At 41.6% G+C, this 16,050-nt stretch overlaps 1 long non-coding RNA gene across 1 annotated transcript; it reads left to right on the top strand.

The window, feature by feature from the left end:
- Positions 1–5,522: 5,522 nt before the first annotated feature.
- Positions 5,523–6,355, top strand: LOC128459709 (uncharacterized). The gene is made up of 3 exons (XR_008342148.1): positions 5,523–5,751; positions 6,009–6,083; positions 6,256–6,355. It is a non-coding gene; the product is annotated as an uncharacterized LOC128459709 (long non-coding RNA).
- The last annotated feature ends 9,695 nt before the right edge of the window (positions 6,356–16,050 follow it).

The following is a 16,050-nucleotide window of genomic DNA, read 5'->3' as shown; positions in this document are numbered from 1 at the left end:
GAGCATGAAATTAAAATGTTGGTCCGTCCATTGGTCCGTCTGTCTGTCTTTGATTGTCTGTATTAATATAGCACTTTACTAGTCTTGACATCCCACTCAAAGCCCTTTACAGTAAGGTTTACATATACTTTCAGACAATGCATTCATGTACAGGCAGCACTTTTTTATATGAGGCGGGGCAATATTTATTACATCTTGGCAATTTTGGGGTTCAGTATCTTGCCCAAAGACACTTCAGCGTGCAGAATTTGGAGGACTGAGCTTGAACCGCTGATCTTCTGGTGAAAGGGTAACCGCTCCACCCGACTCAGTACCCAGAGGGGGAATTATTGTCGTGTTAAGGTGGCTCGATTCCAGGCTAATTAATGTTGGTTTTATTGTGCCTAAAATCAAAATGTTCAATTCACACCCTCTCTGTTCTGACTCTGAGCTGATCAGAAGCAGAAATATGTTGATACCGGTCTTCACATCACCTTGCAACATCCATTGGAGTGTGCAACACTACACTGGTATTTGTAAGACAACAGCAGAAAAAAGCAGTTACCTACGTGTGTGCCTACCTGAGTTACCATGAAATATGATTCGCACTCCAGAAGAACACCCATGTCAAATGAAAATTGTTCATTGATGTGGATAATAGACAATACAAGACATCAGCCACAGCATGAGTATGCACACAGATTCATAGGAAATCACAGAGAGGGAGCTTTCACAAGTGTAAGTGAAAGGCAGCAGAAGAGACGGTGGAGCTGAGGAGCAGCATGCACATGCATAAAGTGTCACTGGAATGTCCCGAGGGCTCTCCGAAGTGTTTATACCGCACACATAATTCATATTTGTTTACCCACTTATGTGGTCCTTGAGGGAAATGATGATCACTCAAAACAATATTAGCACGTCAAATATTGTACCAAATTTTACAGGGCCACTGCGGGACTCAGTTTGCCAAGCAAAACAAAGAGTCCCTATTGATTGTTCTCATGTTTGACCAAACGGCTGCTTTGCACCGGTGTCAATCAGTTTATTATAGTAAACACTGCTCTCCAACACGTTTGCTAGGTAAATATCAAGCCTCACATGTCCCCATAGCCTCATTTAAATAGATGTTGCCCATAGATGTCCTCTCAGCTTAAATAACGATATTTGTTTTTTAATAGAATTTTTTTTTTTGTATAATCTGTGGATACTTCACCCCGATTAAAGTTTTGTAAAAATAAAGTTGCTGCTCTTTTTTTCCCCTTTTTCTTTTTGGAGGCAGAACTCCACAAATCAATCATCCAGTGACATTTCATAGCTTTACAGAGTTGATGTAACAAATGTGTTATGACGCTACTGCCTATTTACACATAAAGACAAAACTGTAGTTGCTATATGTAGCTGCTGCATCTTTTTCTGCCGATAGGTTTAAAGCAGACAGTCCAAACTGAGTTCATCAGATATTCCCTGACGATGAACAGCTTCCTGCTACTGCTGGAGAGCTGTGGTATGTTGGAGCCACTCGGCAGCAGAGTTAGTTCTCAGGTGACCTGTGAGGGAGCAGGGACTGAATTCAATAATTACCTTTACCGCAGTTCATTATTTTTAAAAGGAACAAACACAACTTCAGTTGACTTGTTTCATAGGCGACAAGTCTCCATCCAATCTTTATCCTTCGAACTGTAAAAAAAATAACTCCCAAAGAACGCTGCATGCAGGAAAGTCAGCTAATATGCCAATATCGGTTGACTTAAAGGTCCGGTGTGTAAGATTAAGGTGAAAGGGATGTATTGACAACATTTTTATTTAAAATGATCCTAGTGATGTTTTCACAATAATACAAATTGTTGTTTTATTTACCCTAGAATGGGCCCTTTATATTGAGAAACTTTATATTTACATTGGGGGGGGGGGGGGGTTAGTCCAGACTAGACAAACTAAACAACCTTTGAGTTGTTATGGAGCTCAGCGTAAGTTCAGTAAGGAAGACTTAAAACCCCATTCAGATCAGCTGACTGCGGGCGGTCCTAAATATCGGGAATGCCCATGGGAGGGCTTAACCTGCATGCTGTCAGCTGATCGTAGGTGTTCCCAATCATCTAATCAGGCCCGCGCTGTTTCTTTCAGCCAGTCACACAGCAGCTGTCAAACTTTAAAAATCCCTTCTCTTCTCTTCCTCAGCAGTGTCAATGCAGTGACTCGCACAACCTCTCCTCCACCCCAATCTCCTCCAGTCCTGAGAAGAACATTCATCACCTCTTCCGGATCCCGATGACAACCGATCACGGACTAAGGTGGCAGCTTACTGCCTGACAACAGACTGTTACTCGTGGCATCCATTGCACTTCTGTCCATCCTGGAAGAGGGATCCCTCTCATGCGGCTCTTCCTGAGGTTTCTACGTTTTTCCCTCAAGAAGGGTTTTTTCGTAGTTTTTCCTTACTCTTGTGAGGGTTAAGGACAGAGGACGTCACACTTAGGAAGTCCAATAAGACTATGCTCATACATGGACCATCTAAACAAACGATTGACCAATGAACCACCACCAGTGTCTAGACCCCTGGGGGGGCATTCCTGTAAGACGTTCTGCTCCACCCCCTTCTAATCCTGATGACATCACACAGGGGTCTAAAATGCCAAAGACTATAAATATTTGCATTCTCTGTGCACTGTAAAAAATAAACTCGTTAAAGTAAAAACCAAGTCTCTCCTGATTGAAATGACAGCTGAAGGTTACCACGGTTCTCTTTCAGGTTTGGAAAGGGAGGGTGAGGAGAGGGGTATTCAGCTGCAACATGACACTGCACCACTTTCTGTCACTAAATTCTACACACTGCAACTTAAAAAAAGACAACTAAATGGGTTTGGTAAACTCTCAGTAGTACGTTTATTTAATTTCTCAATTTAAATGTCATAAGATCTCAAGATTTCTGGAGTGGTCTGAAAATACTAACTGAAACACACTTTAAGTTGAATTTACTTGAATTTCTTTATAAGGTATATGCTTTCAATAAGTTAATGAGAAAAGATAAGCCGAGCCGCTAAATTGCTGACAATGTCTCATAATGTATGAACTTGAAATAACACCACAGCACGAACGCACAGGGTGAGTAGTGTAAAGAGGCCATGAGGCAGTAAAGCTGGCCACACTTGAATAGTTTCAGTCTCAATCTGCACTTGGCAGTCACAGATGCAACAGCAGGACCGGACAACCTGAGCCAGACAAAACCTACTGTGACAGTAGACTGATTTTCAACTTCCACGACACAAGTTGGAGTGGAGGTGGAGGCGTCCTCATTATTTATTGTCACACAAAGAAAGAATGTTTGATTTAGGAGGTCATGTGCTCCTGGAATAGCCTCAATTGATTCACATTTGTTTTGTTGGGTACATTATATGATCCTATGTTTGGTTTTAGTCTTTACTCCTCATCTCTGGGATGAACCTGCTGGGACAGCAAGCAACAAAACAAAACAAAAAAGGTGTTGAGCAACTTTTGGAACAAACTCCCAATTATATAAAGAGTTTTGGGGGAGTGCCCCGAGCTGCACTGTAGCCGAGCTGGCAGCACACACTGCGTTTGAGCCTTTCACTGCGTCTCTCAGTGAAAGTCGTCTCTGACTTTACAGATAAACTGTCTGTGGAAAAAAATCTGTCACCGCCTCCTCAGGGAGATCTGTGCTCTGCAGAAGTGATGAGAGACCCACAGGTCCACGCTCACAATGACACTGATATAACAAGCAGTTGGAAAGAGTGCAACTTGTATAGAAAGGTATCAAAGAAGCAGGTCTATTTATTGCCGCCTCTGTCTTTGAGCACACATACTCTCGCTGTCCAGTTAATGCTTGGGGCGTTTAGGTTTCCACCACCAAAAACAGATGCTTCTTCACAGTGCTGTCGCGATGGAAGCAAAAGTAATAATTATTCCAAGTTGTTACTGTCCCTTCTCCCAGCAGGGCTTACGAATGGCGATATTGGTCTGTGGTCCTGTTGGTCAAAGCAAGATGTCGGAACAGCCACTGTTCATATGGATGCCCTCCAGATAATGAGCACAAGTTGTTTTCATGGTGACGTGACCTTTCCTCTGGTGGCAGCATTGGGTCAAAAGTTGACCTATCCAAACACTTTGATCAGTAACCTGTGATTTGTACTAGGGTTGAGCATTTCTAAATCTGAATCAAGAATTAAATCCATTTGTGATGACTTTTAAAAAATTGTGTAGACAAAGTAAAATAAGTTTAACTCTGTATCTGTAACTTTAGTTGGCTGAGGAGGTAGAAACTCGACAGTTTTCAGGGGGAGATGATTAAGTAAACTTCTAATTCGCCCTTTTTCTTGCCGGAGGTACTGATTTCAGCTAGGTTCCTAAATTAAAGTTCAGATATTTTTGTCGCATTAACAGCTTCACAGGGTGTAGTGGGCTCTTCATGTAGCTTTGTGGAAAGTAACTGTTTGTGTCCATCACACACCAACAGTTAAGGTATTTGCACGCACAGAATTCTGTTTCAACTGTTTAGTCAAGAGTACTTTGACTCAGGAGGAGATGATTACATGAAGGGAGGTTTCTGTCCGGAAGGATGTTGATTTTCATTCACACTATAGTAGCTTAGGCTATAACACACCTTACCTCAGACATATCCCAGATCCCAGCTCTGGGCCAAAAGGGTCCCAATATGTTCCTTTGCCTCCTCAGATGCTGCTCTAAAAATCCCCATCAAACTCCCTCTACGACCTCCTAAAATGTGTTCTTAACCTAGACTGTAGTTAAACTTCAGGTTCTGTATAAAGCAGGGAATCTCCTTCATTATTTTTACTAAAGAAGGAGCGGGCACAAATCTATTTGAACCTATTTGAAAAAAGTCCCTAACCCGATCTCAGCCATAGTTTATTTTACCATACTATAGTTATCCTGTAATCAAGGGGTTTGCAGCATTCGGTCTGGCAATGAGGACCAAATTTTAACACGGATACACAAAAGCTGCAGTCTGACTTGCACCGAGCGAGAGCCTCCGGACTTCCTTTTTTTTTTTTTAAAGATGTAAACTAGGTGTGTAGCACTAGCGTAATGCCAACATTTCCACTTGTACACCAACATTATTACAATCTGTTCATTTTCCACAGAGGATGAACCACTTGCAAATCAGGAACTAATTTGATTGTAGTGAGTTTTTACATTTTAACCCCATTAAGGTGAGTAAGTATGTTGTAAATCGTCTACGTTGTTTATTCCTTGCAAGCAGGGCTGGACTGGCCATCTGGCATACCGGGCATCGTCCCGGTGGGCCGTTGACCCAATGTGGGCCGGTCTGGTCCGCTATGTTTTTTTTTTCTCTTCTTCCTCTCTAAATTCCCTCCAATTGGGCCGGCCAATTGGCTACAGAGGGCTAGCAGTGTGTTGCCAGCATCGACACATATTATTGGTCTATTGTTTGTCATTGTCAATCAATCATGGGCTAACAGGCTCAGAGAGCCCTGACAGTGCTGTCAATCACAACACAAACCAGGGTGGGGCTGGACCTCATGGCATTGGCGGGGGGAGTCGCGGGACGGGCTGCTGCTGAGACAGAAACTTAAAATGGATAATAAGAGTTAAAAACGCCCGGGTGGCGCTGAGAAGCATCGGGAAAAAAAGCTGAAGTCTCTGGAGGTGGAGGCTGCTACATGTGCCAAACTGACGGACCTGTTTGGTGCCGGGTTCACCAGCCCAGCAGCAGCAGGTGCGCCGGGAGACGAGTGAGGAGGACTCGACAATGATGAGCGAGTGGAGGCAGACATGGTAAGTAACGCTGGCCTGGGGCTGGCTAGGCTACATTTTTTAAACATGTCCAAAACAAAGTAGAAAACGTTTTTGATTTTGTTTTAAAATGCCGAATTGTGATATTATGGGTTATTATTGTTCAGATGATTCAGCTAAGCTAGCTAAGAGCTGCAACAGTCAACTTTCTGAGCTGTAAATAGAGATGAGAGTGCTTATGTGTTGATCCTTAATGGTGTGATCATGTACACTAAATGATCAATTATTCTCCATTACAGGTTGTTGTGATATATTTGAGGAGTTGTTCTCCCTCTGTTTTATATGTGGACATTTGGGACCACTGTTAGAATTTGGTAAGTTTATCATGTATTTTTTTATGTATAAATTCATACTTCATAATTATAATAATTTTCAAAAGGTTTTAAAAGAAACACACATCCAAAAAGTTCTCAACTCTAGGTTCAGGACAGAGGAAAACATTTTCTTTATTTTTCAGACATTATAATGTATCCATGTCCTTCTCAGGTTGACCACTTGACATGTGAGAGCCTGAGGAGTTGTTCCCCCTCTGTCCATGTTCGAGGACTTGCTCTCTGTCTGCCTCCACTCTCTGCCTTCACTGTACCAAAGTTTGTCTGTTGAGTCTCCTCTAGTCTGGTGAGTTTATCATTTTTCATGTTTTATGAAATCATACTTAATTTGTGATGATTAGAGACATTATAATGTATCCATGTCCTTTGTGGACTTCTATGTGGTGTCCGCTGATAATGTAGTGGGCTGGTCTGGACACACAATGCCAGGGCTGAAATTTTGTCTCAGTCCACCCCTGGTCAAGAGTACTTTGACTCAGGAGGAGATGATTACATGAAGGGAGGTTTCTCTCCGGAAGGATGTTGATTTTCATTCACACTACAGTAGCTTAGGCTATAACACACCTTACCTCAGACATATCCCAGATCCCAGCTCTGGGCCAAAAGGGTCCCAATATGTTCCTTTGCCTCCTCAGATGCTGCTCTAAAAATCCCCATCAAACTCCCTCTACGACCTCCTAAAATGTGTTCTTAACCTAGACTGTAGTTAAACTTCAGGTTCTGTATAAAGCAGGGAATCTCCTTCATTATTTTTACTAAAGAAGGAGCGGGCACAAATCTATTTGAACCTATTTGAAAAAAGTCCCTAACCCGATCTCAGCCATAGTTTATTTTACCATACTATAGTTATTCTGTAATCAAGGGGTTTGCAGCATTCGGTCTGGCAATGAGGACCAAATTTTAACACGGATACACAAAAGCTGCAGTCTGACTTGCACCGAGCGAGAGCCTCCGGACTTCCTTTTTTTTTTTTTTAAGATGTAAACTAGGTGTGTAGCACTAGCGTAATGCCAACATTTCCACTTGTACACCAACATTATTACAATCTGTTCATTTTCCACAGAGGATGAACCACTTGCAAATCAGGAACTAATTTGAATGTAGTGAGTTGGTGAAAGAATATTTTTTTTACATTTTAACCCCATTAAGGTGAGTAAGTATGTTTAAGTATTGTAAATCGTCTACGTTGTTTATTCCTTGCAAGTCCTACATATTATGAGTTGTAATGTAACCTTCACATGTGGTTGGAAAAACCCCAGTGCCACAGTCAGACAGCCACCCTGTTATGTCTGTTTCCTCCAAATAGCTGTAAACAAGGAAGGATTGTGTAGAGTCCCAAAATAATAAAATCAACCGAGAACCGTAAACCTCTAAACAGCACAGCGAGCAACAACAAGTTCAAACAAAGAGCTCCTGTTTTGACTGAAACAGATAAATCAATCTAAATAGAAGCTTCATTTCTAAATGAACTCTGCAGCAACAAACACAGTAGCTTAGGAAATAAATAATTAAAAACCGAAGAATAATTGAGTTCTAAGGGAGAACAGCCAAACCAAAATTAATCAAATTTTGCTGTTGCATTTCTGCACGTATAATAGTACACTGCCGTGGTAAAAACTATGATACCTGATGGGGGGGGGGGGGGGGGGGTGGGGTATCCCTAAAAACACAATCCATGATCCAAAACCACAGGATTCAAGCAACCCCAGAAAGACAAAACCCATTTGAGGCCTGACTGTCAGACTAACACTGGTGAGCCTGCCTGTGATGTATACTGAAAACGATGTAGTAATGGAGCCTTCATATAGTAATGGTGCAGCATTACCTGGTGTTACATCAGTCAGACAAAGCCATCACATGTCATATGCAGTAGAGTTACGTAACATGTATGCCTCTGTTCGGCAGGTTCAGGATGCTACAGTGGTGACCTACTCTCGTGCTCCCTGGAGATAAAAGAACAGCACACACAGGGATTGAAGAGCAGTAATGTGGAGCACACAATCCAGAAAAAGACTTGAGTGTGGTGTTTGGCACAGCTCCTTAGCTTGACTGAAAGGAGGGCTATTTGATTGTATCTGTTTCACTGCGTTCCCTTGCCACCTAGCTACCACCACAGTGCAAGCCTCCAGACGTGGGGAATGAGTCCTCGCCAGCCTCCCCTCTATGAACTTCAGAATCAGAATCAGAAAGTATTTAATGCCTAGTAGGTTTTCACCTACCAGGAATTTGCTCTGGTAATTGGTGCATACAATGAACATAGAAACATAAAAACACAATAAATACAACACACATAAGAAAAGCATTAATAAAAAAAAAAAACTGTATATATTTACTCACTATTTACTTTACATAGACATAAACATATCTAAATAAAAATATATAAAAGATAAAAGATATAAAAAGTGAAGTAAAAAGTGAAATGCAAAATGCAAAATGCAAAATGCAAAACAGTGAACAGTGTCAAATTGCAACATGCAATGTAATGCAATAAAATATAATATAATATAATGTGTTAATTTAATACATCCTTGAGGTGTGGGGGCAGAATAAAAGTCTGAGTCAGGTGGGGGTCCCGGGTCTTCTTGAGAAGGCCAACTGCAGCCGGGAAGAAGCTGGTCTTGGATGTGCTTCAAGTGGCGACCATCAGTACAAGGCTACATTCCTGGGCTGTAATAGGACGAAATGACCCAGGAGACCAGCCCAAGTGTCAATTGGAATTCTGTTCACATTGCACCATTCTGACTCTGATTTTAGTCCAAATCCAATATTCACCCCAAGTATTTTCACTCTACATGAATGTAGTATGAGACAGTCCACCCTCCACTTCATCACTGATCTGCAACTGACACGCTGCTTTTTTTATTAGCTGTAACCACAATACTCTCCAGCTTAAAGATTTCCATGTGCAGAACCTGTGGAAAGCATCAATTTAAAAGAAACCTGGCAAGAGTGGTTACGGGGTATTATTGAAGAAATATTGTTTAGAAAATGTGTATTGAGTGGAGTGGAGGGTGATTTAGCATTGCACTTCCCACACTGGACAGTTCCAGAAAAATAATCAAAGCTAGCCCAGCAGAACCTGGGATATTGTCTTTTTATTCCCCACATTCTTCAAACTTGTCAGAAACAGTTGTCAACTTTACCCACAATGCAACTTGACCATCGACAGTATGGTCAGAGATGTGCCCAGGAGCCTCTAGCCTCCAGCAGAGATGATGAGCAGGCACCAGAGGTCTGGTAAGCTCCCGTCTTTCTAACTAAATTTTATTTTTTAGCCCTAACAATTGCTAACTCAAATGACATCACCCAAGGATTTATCACTCTCACACAAAAGACTTTATACAAGTCTGACATATGCTACAGTATTCACCACTACCTGTCAACAGTCTGGTTTGTAGAGGGAATGGAGTTCCTCTTAGAAGACTGCATCTGAAGGAACCATTACGTTAGTTTTATTGGGCTTTCTAGTTCGGTGAGTCATAACGACTTCACAATGGGTAACAGCTTCAGGGGTTAGGGTCTCTAACTGTTTGGCTAAGTTTTCAAGTAAAGTGTAAACTGAGTTTCAAACAAACAAATGTCAATCTTTCATCGATCAAATAAAATTTAACAACGACCATAGCTTTTTATTTAAGTCATTAATTTCCCTACCTAACATATTATGCCATGCATAAGGTTAAAATTAAAACATTCATTTGTTAAATTCCAAGGCCTATATTCTCATCAGTGACGTACCCGGAAACAGGCCATCAAATGGGTTTAAGTGTGTCTGGATCTGGGCCGGGCTCGGATGTATTTCAACTTTACTGGATGTACAGTAGATTGCTTAATGCAGTAAAGGAGACGTGTTCATAGAAAATCAAACTGACATGTTGACTTCCTCTTCAGGACGTCTGAAAGCAATGGCCTTTTGATCTGTACATCTGCTAGAGTAATACTTCAACCCAGATATATCGCCCTGATCTGCTATTGACAAGGGTGCATGACTCTCTCAAGGTGCACAACAGGGAAGAGCTGTAAATCTGCCATGTTTGTATGCAATTTTACACAAACAAACTTAACAGATTTCTACTCATAATGACAAATCCACAAATCATCACACAATAAAACGGTTTCCATTCAGGTCTATGGAACGTTTTAGCCTCTTTTAGCTCATTCTTGAGGTTTTCCAGCCCAAATTTTATTTATTAAAACTTTACCTAATTAAACTTTTTATTTAACTGTACTTACTTAACCATTGCAATAGTTTAACTTTACTACAACAGTACTTATTTAACCAACAGGTAGAGTTAGCTGTCTATATCAATGACCAACTGACCTCTTCATTGTTAAACTTAACAGTATATATGCAGTATATATATATTCAATAAGACTAAACAAATATTTTTTGGGAATGATGCTGCTGGAATAAAATTAAGAGTGACTATCTGACATGTGATGTGCATTTTATTTTGAAATATTTCATTATTTAATTACAATGCCTGTAGAAGTGTATAATTTACTTTGTCCGATTGTGTAGTGAAAAAAGTTCTTGTAAATTGACAACTGTTCCCTAATGCATTCAAACTCATGTAGCTTTGATAATGTACCAAAACCACCCCGAAAATATTTCAGCTTTACAGAAATACAGAAAAACCTTTGAGTCAGAGGGGATGAAAAAGAGAGATGGGATATTGTACTTCAGCTCTGAGTTAGAGCCATGATGTTCGCTGTAGTTCTGACAGGACATCTCGTGGACCCGTACGAGTGATAAACACCCAGTGGTGGTCTCTGCTCACTGGCAGTTCTGCTAGCTGCCACCCGCAGGTCAATATAGCACAGGAGATCTGTCTTTAGTGTACTTGTGGTTTCAGAGGTGAGACCCTTAACAAGTTACCACATGTATGTACAGAGTCTGCAATGTCTTTGTCTGTCCAGAGGGTCGAAGCTTGGATTCAACATTCAAAAGCAAAAATCAGGATCAGTAACTCCTGTTACCACGACTAACTGGCACTATCTCCGGTCTCAGCTGGTGTTGTGTCATCCACCGCCCTCAGGGACGAGTTGGCACAGTCGCACCAAACGTGGAGCGAGTCCCATTCAGCGGCAGCCTTGACCTCCTGTCGACCCCACTCTCTTTCTCCTCCTCCCACTCTTGCTCTATAATCTCTGACAGCTTACATCTTAATGTCTCAAAACGATTCAAGGATGATGGATCATTTCCATGCCTAAAAAAAGATGCACCCTCACTCCTGTGGGCGTAAAGAGAGAGAGAGAGTAGGAAATAACTTACTCTGCCTGACAAGAGTGATCTTATTAAACATTTCAATTCAGCATTCATATTTGTCCTGTACACTTCTCATTCTGTAAATGTAAATTTACTTAAAATAACTGTAAATAATGTCATAAATATAAGAATATGAGAAAACAGCTGTCATTGTCTGGGCTGCAAAACATCGACAGATTCTGCGTCTGCTTTAGTCATTCATGATCTTTTTTTTATTTGTGCTGAGGGTAATAATAATGTTTCACCTTTTGCTATATTCAGAGGTTAATAAATATACAATATATAAATTTAAAATTTAGTGGTTATATATACATATTGCTGCCATCAGGATAATTTATTTGTCTGTAACACTTCTCATGTCGGTGACAGTAATTTGTAAATCAAAGCTGTCTTCTGGCTGAGGTCTCCTGCTCCGCTGACCCCGCCTCTAGACCCCCTCCACCTCCGTTAGTTGTCTGGAATCTGTCCCTTCGGGTGTGGTACTGTCACAATCTCTATCCCTTGGCCCCTGTCTCCAGCTCCTGCTGACAACTCCCTGGCCATGTTTGTCCTTTCATCTCCCCAGACCTCGCTGCCTGCCTGCCTTCCTGTTTACTGTCAACCTGCATGCAAACTACAGTATGGGGCTTCATGAAAATAAAGGAGCATGTCACCCGTTTCACATATGAGGATCTGTGTGTGTTTCGTCAACAATGTTGTTGTATTGCATAGAGAAATATATTGGATTTTGGATACACACAATAGATAGTTGGATTTGGCTCTTGATGTCTGGATTTCTATCTACATCTGAGATGTGTTCAGCTGTTGAAATACACATTGTGTATTGGCCATTAGAGGCTGTTTTTGTGTGTTGTAAAAACATAGCTATCAAGCACCAAGAAAAATAAATATAGAAAACATAAAGCAGCTCAACAAATTCATCTGCACTTTGCGACTGGCAGTCATCCGTGTGAAAGCAGTGCTTGTAATTTCCCTCTTGTGATACATCAGGTTCTTGTACCTTCACTTACAAAAACACCACATTAGAAAATGGTCCTGCTCCCATAGCAACCACCGCCAAAGGTTTTTTTTTCAACAGAAAATGACGCCATTGCTAACTTTGCTGTTGGCTTTTTCACAACTTGCATATTTGTTTAATGATGCATTAGATTGTGTGTGTGGATTGCATTGTATATAAAGCTTACATGATTGATCCCAATAACTGATAGGTGTATACTTAACTTTTTATTTTATATATGTATTCAACTTCTCTTCTTTCTTTCAATTACATTTGGCTAACCTGGGGATTTGTACTACCCTGTCTGTTTGTCTGACTGCCCTTGCTTGTTGCTTTATTGCAGCTATTTTTAGCCCTGTCATCATATTCCAAGATCCCCGCAGTTAGCCTACTTTGGGAAGTGCAGCTTCAACAATAGAACTGATAAAACCGGAGTTGTAATAAACCACAGTTTTTCTTTAACAGTGTTGGCCTGGCTGGAGAATAACCGGTCCCTGAACAATCTTGAAAGTCATCTCTACCTGATCTAGTTGATCATTAGAGGACAAGACAGCATGGTGGAGTGCAGGAGAGCTATTCCATTAGAAATGACTTGGGTTTAAAAGCAATCCATTGGCATGCAGGGGGTGCACTGCTGCACCTTTGCTGAAAACAAAGTCATTCTGCTTCATTTAAACAAGTTTGATCCAGTGATTTTCTTTTTTCTTTGTCTCATACTGTGAAATTAATAATTAATATGTAATACTCTTCTGATTCACTTATCAATTTTAAAGCACAAACAGAATCTGGAATGAGTTCTTACTGCCATCTTTTCCCCCTGAGGACACCGCCAGACCAGTGCAAAGTAATGAATGAAACCAAGCAGTAATGTCCCTGAAATGATTTCATACAGACAAAGTTGAGATGACTCTCTTATGCGCTGAATGGAGCACACCATTCCAGGGAACACAAAATAAGGATGGATTAGTAATTAGAGAAAGTAGCATTAAAAGGCTGCATACTGCCTGGAGAAATATATTACACAGAGGTCCATAGCCCCATTGCTGGACTCTTCATTTAAACAATATTGAATACTTGAATTAATATGAGACATTTACACAAACAATTAATTTGCCTAAGTACTTTGTTTTAATGCTAATCAACACATGTGTTAAACGAAAGACTAGTGGAACATAAATTATGATTTAGTGTTTTAAAGCCTGGATATTTTTTCATAGGTTTGGTCTTCAATTAAAGTAATTATACAGAGGATTTGTTGCTTTTCTGTTTAGTATCCTCACAGCTTCAGGTCGGAGGCTTTATGTTTTTATGGCTTTGTTTATTGAGGGGAGAGACGCTCTCGGAGATCCTCTCCTCCAAAAAGGTCCTCTACAGTCACAGAAGTCTCTGTTGGATAGAAACCTCTCACTGATTCCTCTGTAGAACTTTGTGGATACAGGTGGATGGAGACAGACCTGTTTCAGTAGATGCTGGAAATAGAGTTCCAGCAGGGCCTCCTTGGACAGGGCTATCACGTACGAGGTACAGGCGAAGTCTTCTGTTATCTACACTCCCAGGAACTTTATTTAAAAAAACCTCTCAACAGCGGTGCCATTATTGATCAGTGGTGGGTGGTCACCATGTCTCTTGCTAAAGTCAATGATAACCTCTGTTGTTTTCCCTCTGTTTACAAAAAATGTTGTTATACCGTGCTGCTGTCAACCGCTCCACTGCAAGAGGGGATATCATTGTTGCTAATGAGGTCCACTACTGTTGTTTCATCTGCAATCTTAATGATGCTGTGGAAACTGATGCAGTGCAGTTGTGGATTAGCAATGGGAACTGGAGGGTGCTAAATACGCAGCCCTGGGGGGTGCTCGTACCCACTTTGGTGATGCTGGAGGGGGAGTCCAATCTGGACTGATTGTGGCTCAGCAGTAAGGATGCAGTAAGTGCAATGTTTTGCTGGTAGGACAGGTTAAGTGGTGCAGATGGACCTGTATGATAAATATTAGGGTTAATTCGGAGTTTGAGGTTTAGTAATAGGTTTGTGTGCTATATGTGTTAGGGCTGCTGCACACAGGAGGATTTTCAACTCGTCTGATTTAAAAAATGCAGGAGACCATAGACATTATGACAGATTTAACCGATTTATAATCTTATAATCTTCAAAACGCAATTTGTAGGAAACAATTTCACAGTGGCAATTCAGGAGTCTTGAAATCTTACAAAACCCTGCAATATCTTCCTCTTCTTCTTCTTCTTCTTCTTCTTCTTCTTCTTTAGTTTTTTGTAGCGGTTGATAAACACCTTATAGGTGAATAGCCACCACCATCTGAACAGGAGTGTGGAAAACTCGCGTGATTAAACGTGACTTCAGAAGCCAAACATACGGTGGCCCTGAAAGCTCAACGAACGGCAACTTAAGAAAACACATGCAAGTTGACAAAACACCAGCAAAGTAAAAAAACATCTTCATCAATTTCACAACACAACACAACACATTACAGCAACGCGCTGCAAAAAGAGAAACGCACAGCAAATACCGGAACGAGCTGCAAATAGAGAAACGCGCAGCAAATACCGGAACGCGTTGAAAATACCGGAACGTGCTGCAAAAAGCCAAACGCGCAGCAAGAAGAGGCCACAACACAACAGAAGTGTTTCCAGGGGACAGCTAAAAGTGATGGACACTGCTGCCACAAAAACGTCCAATACACCATAGAAATTCGGTTCCACACAGGGTTCGGCCACCCGCGGCTCTTCGGCCCCTCTGTAGTGGCTGTACAGTACAATGTTGTGCATATGTTTCGCGAACGCTGAACTTAACGAATCAGTTTTCATATTATTAACTTGAACGTAACGATGAACGTGAGTGAACGTCACGTACATTTTTTAAATCATCACCGTATCAGGCCATCATGAAATACCAGGAGCGGGCGAGTGTGTGTGTGTGTGTGTGTGTGTGTGTGTGTGTGTGTGTGTGTGTGTGTGTGTGTGTGTGTGTGTGTAGCGAGTGCTCCGGTCCCGGGCATAGACAGTCTATAGGTTCCGGGTCCCGGGGCTCCGACCCCGCCCACTCGCTCTTTTGATAGTAAAGGTTTCGTACCCCTGCACACTATGGACAATATATTGCCTCACAAACAGGGGCTTGCTTGTTAGCGCTGTTTATTCAGTTTAACAGGAGAAGACGACATGTCTCTAGACCGGACCATCTTCCGTGATCAGATGTGTCTCTCCGAGTGAGTGGGCGGGGTCGGAGCGCCGGGGGACACACACACACACACACACACACACACACACTCGCCCGCTCCTGGTATTTCATGATGGCCTGATACGGTGATGATTTAAAAAATTAACATGACGTTCACTCACGTTCATCGTTACGTTCAAGTTAATAATATGAAAACTGATTCGTTAAGTTCAGCGTTCGCTAAACATATGCACAACATTGTACTGTGCAACCACTGCAGAGGGGCCGAAGAGCCGCGGGTGGCCGAACCCTGTGTGGAACCGAATTTCTATGGTGTATTGGACGTTTTTGTGGCAGCAGTGTCCATCACTGTTAGCTGTTCTCTGGAAACACTTCCGTTGTGTTGTGGCCCCTTCTTGCTGCGCGTTTGGCTTTTTGCAGCACGTTCCGGTATTTGCAACGCGTTCCGGTATTTGCTGCGCGTTTCTCTTTTTGCAGCGCATTGCTGTAATGT

The sequence above is a fragment of the Pleuronectes platessa genome, chromosome 17 (assembly GCF_947347685.1).
Source record: "Pleuronectes platessa chromosome 17, fPlePla1.1, whole genome shotgun sequence".
Lineage (NCBI taxonomy): Eukaryota > Metazoa > Chordata > Actinopteri > Pleuronectiformes > Pleuronectidae > Pleuronectes > Pleuronectes platessa.
This window is presented reverse-complemented; position numbering and strand designations above follow the sequence as displayed.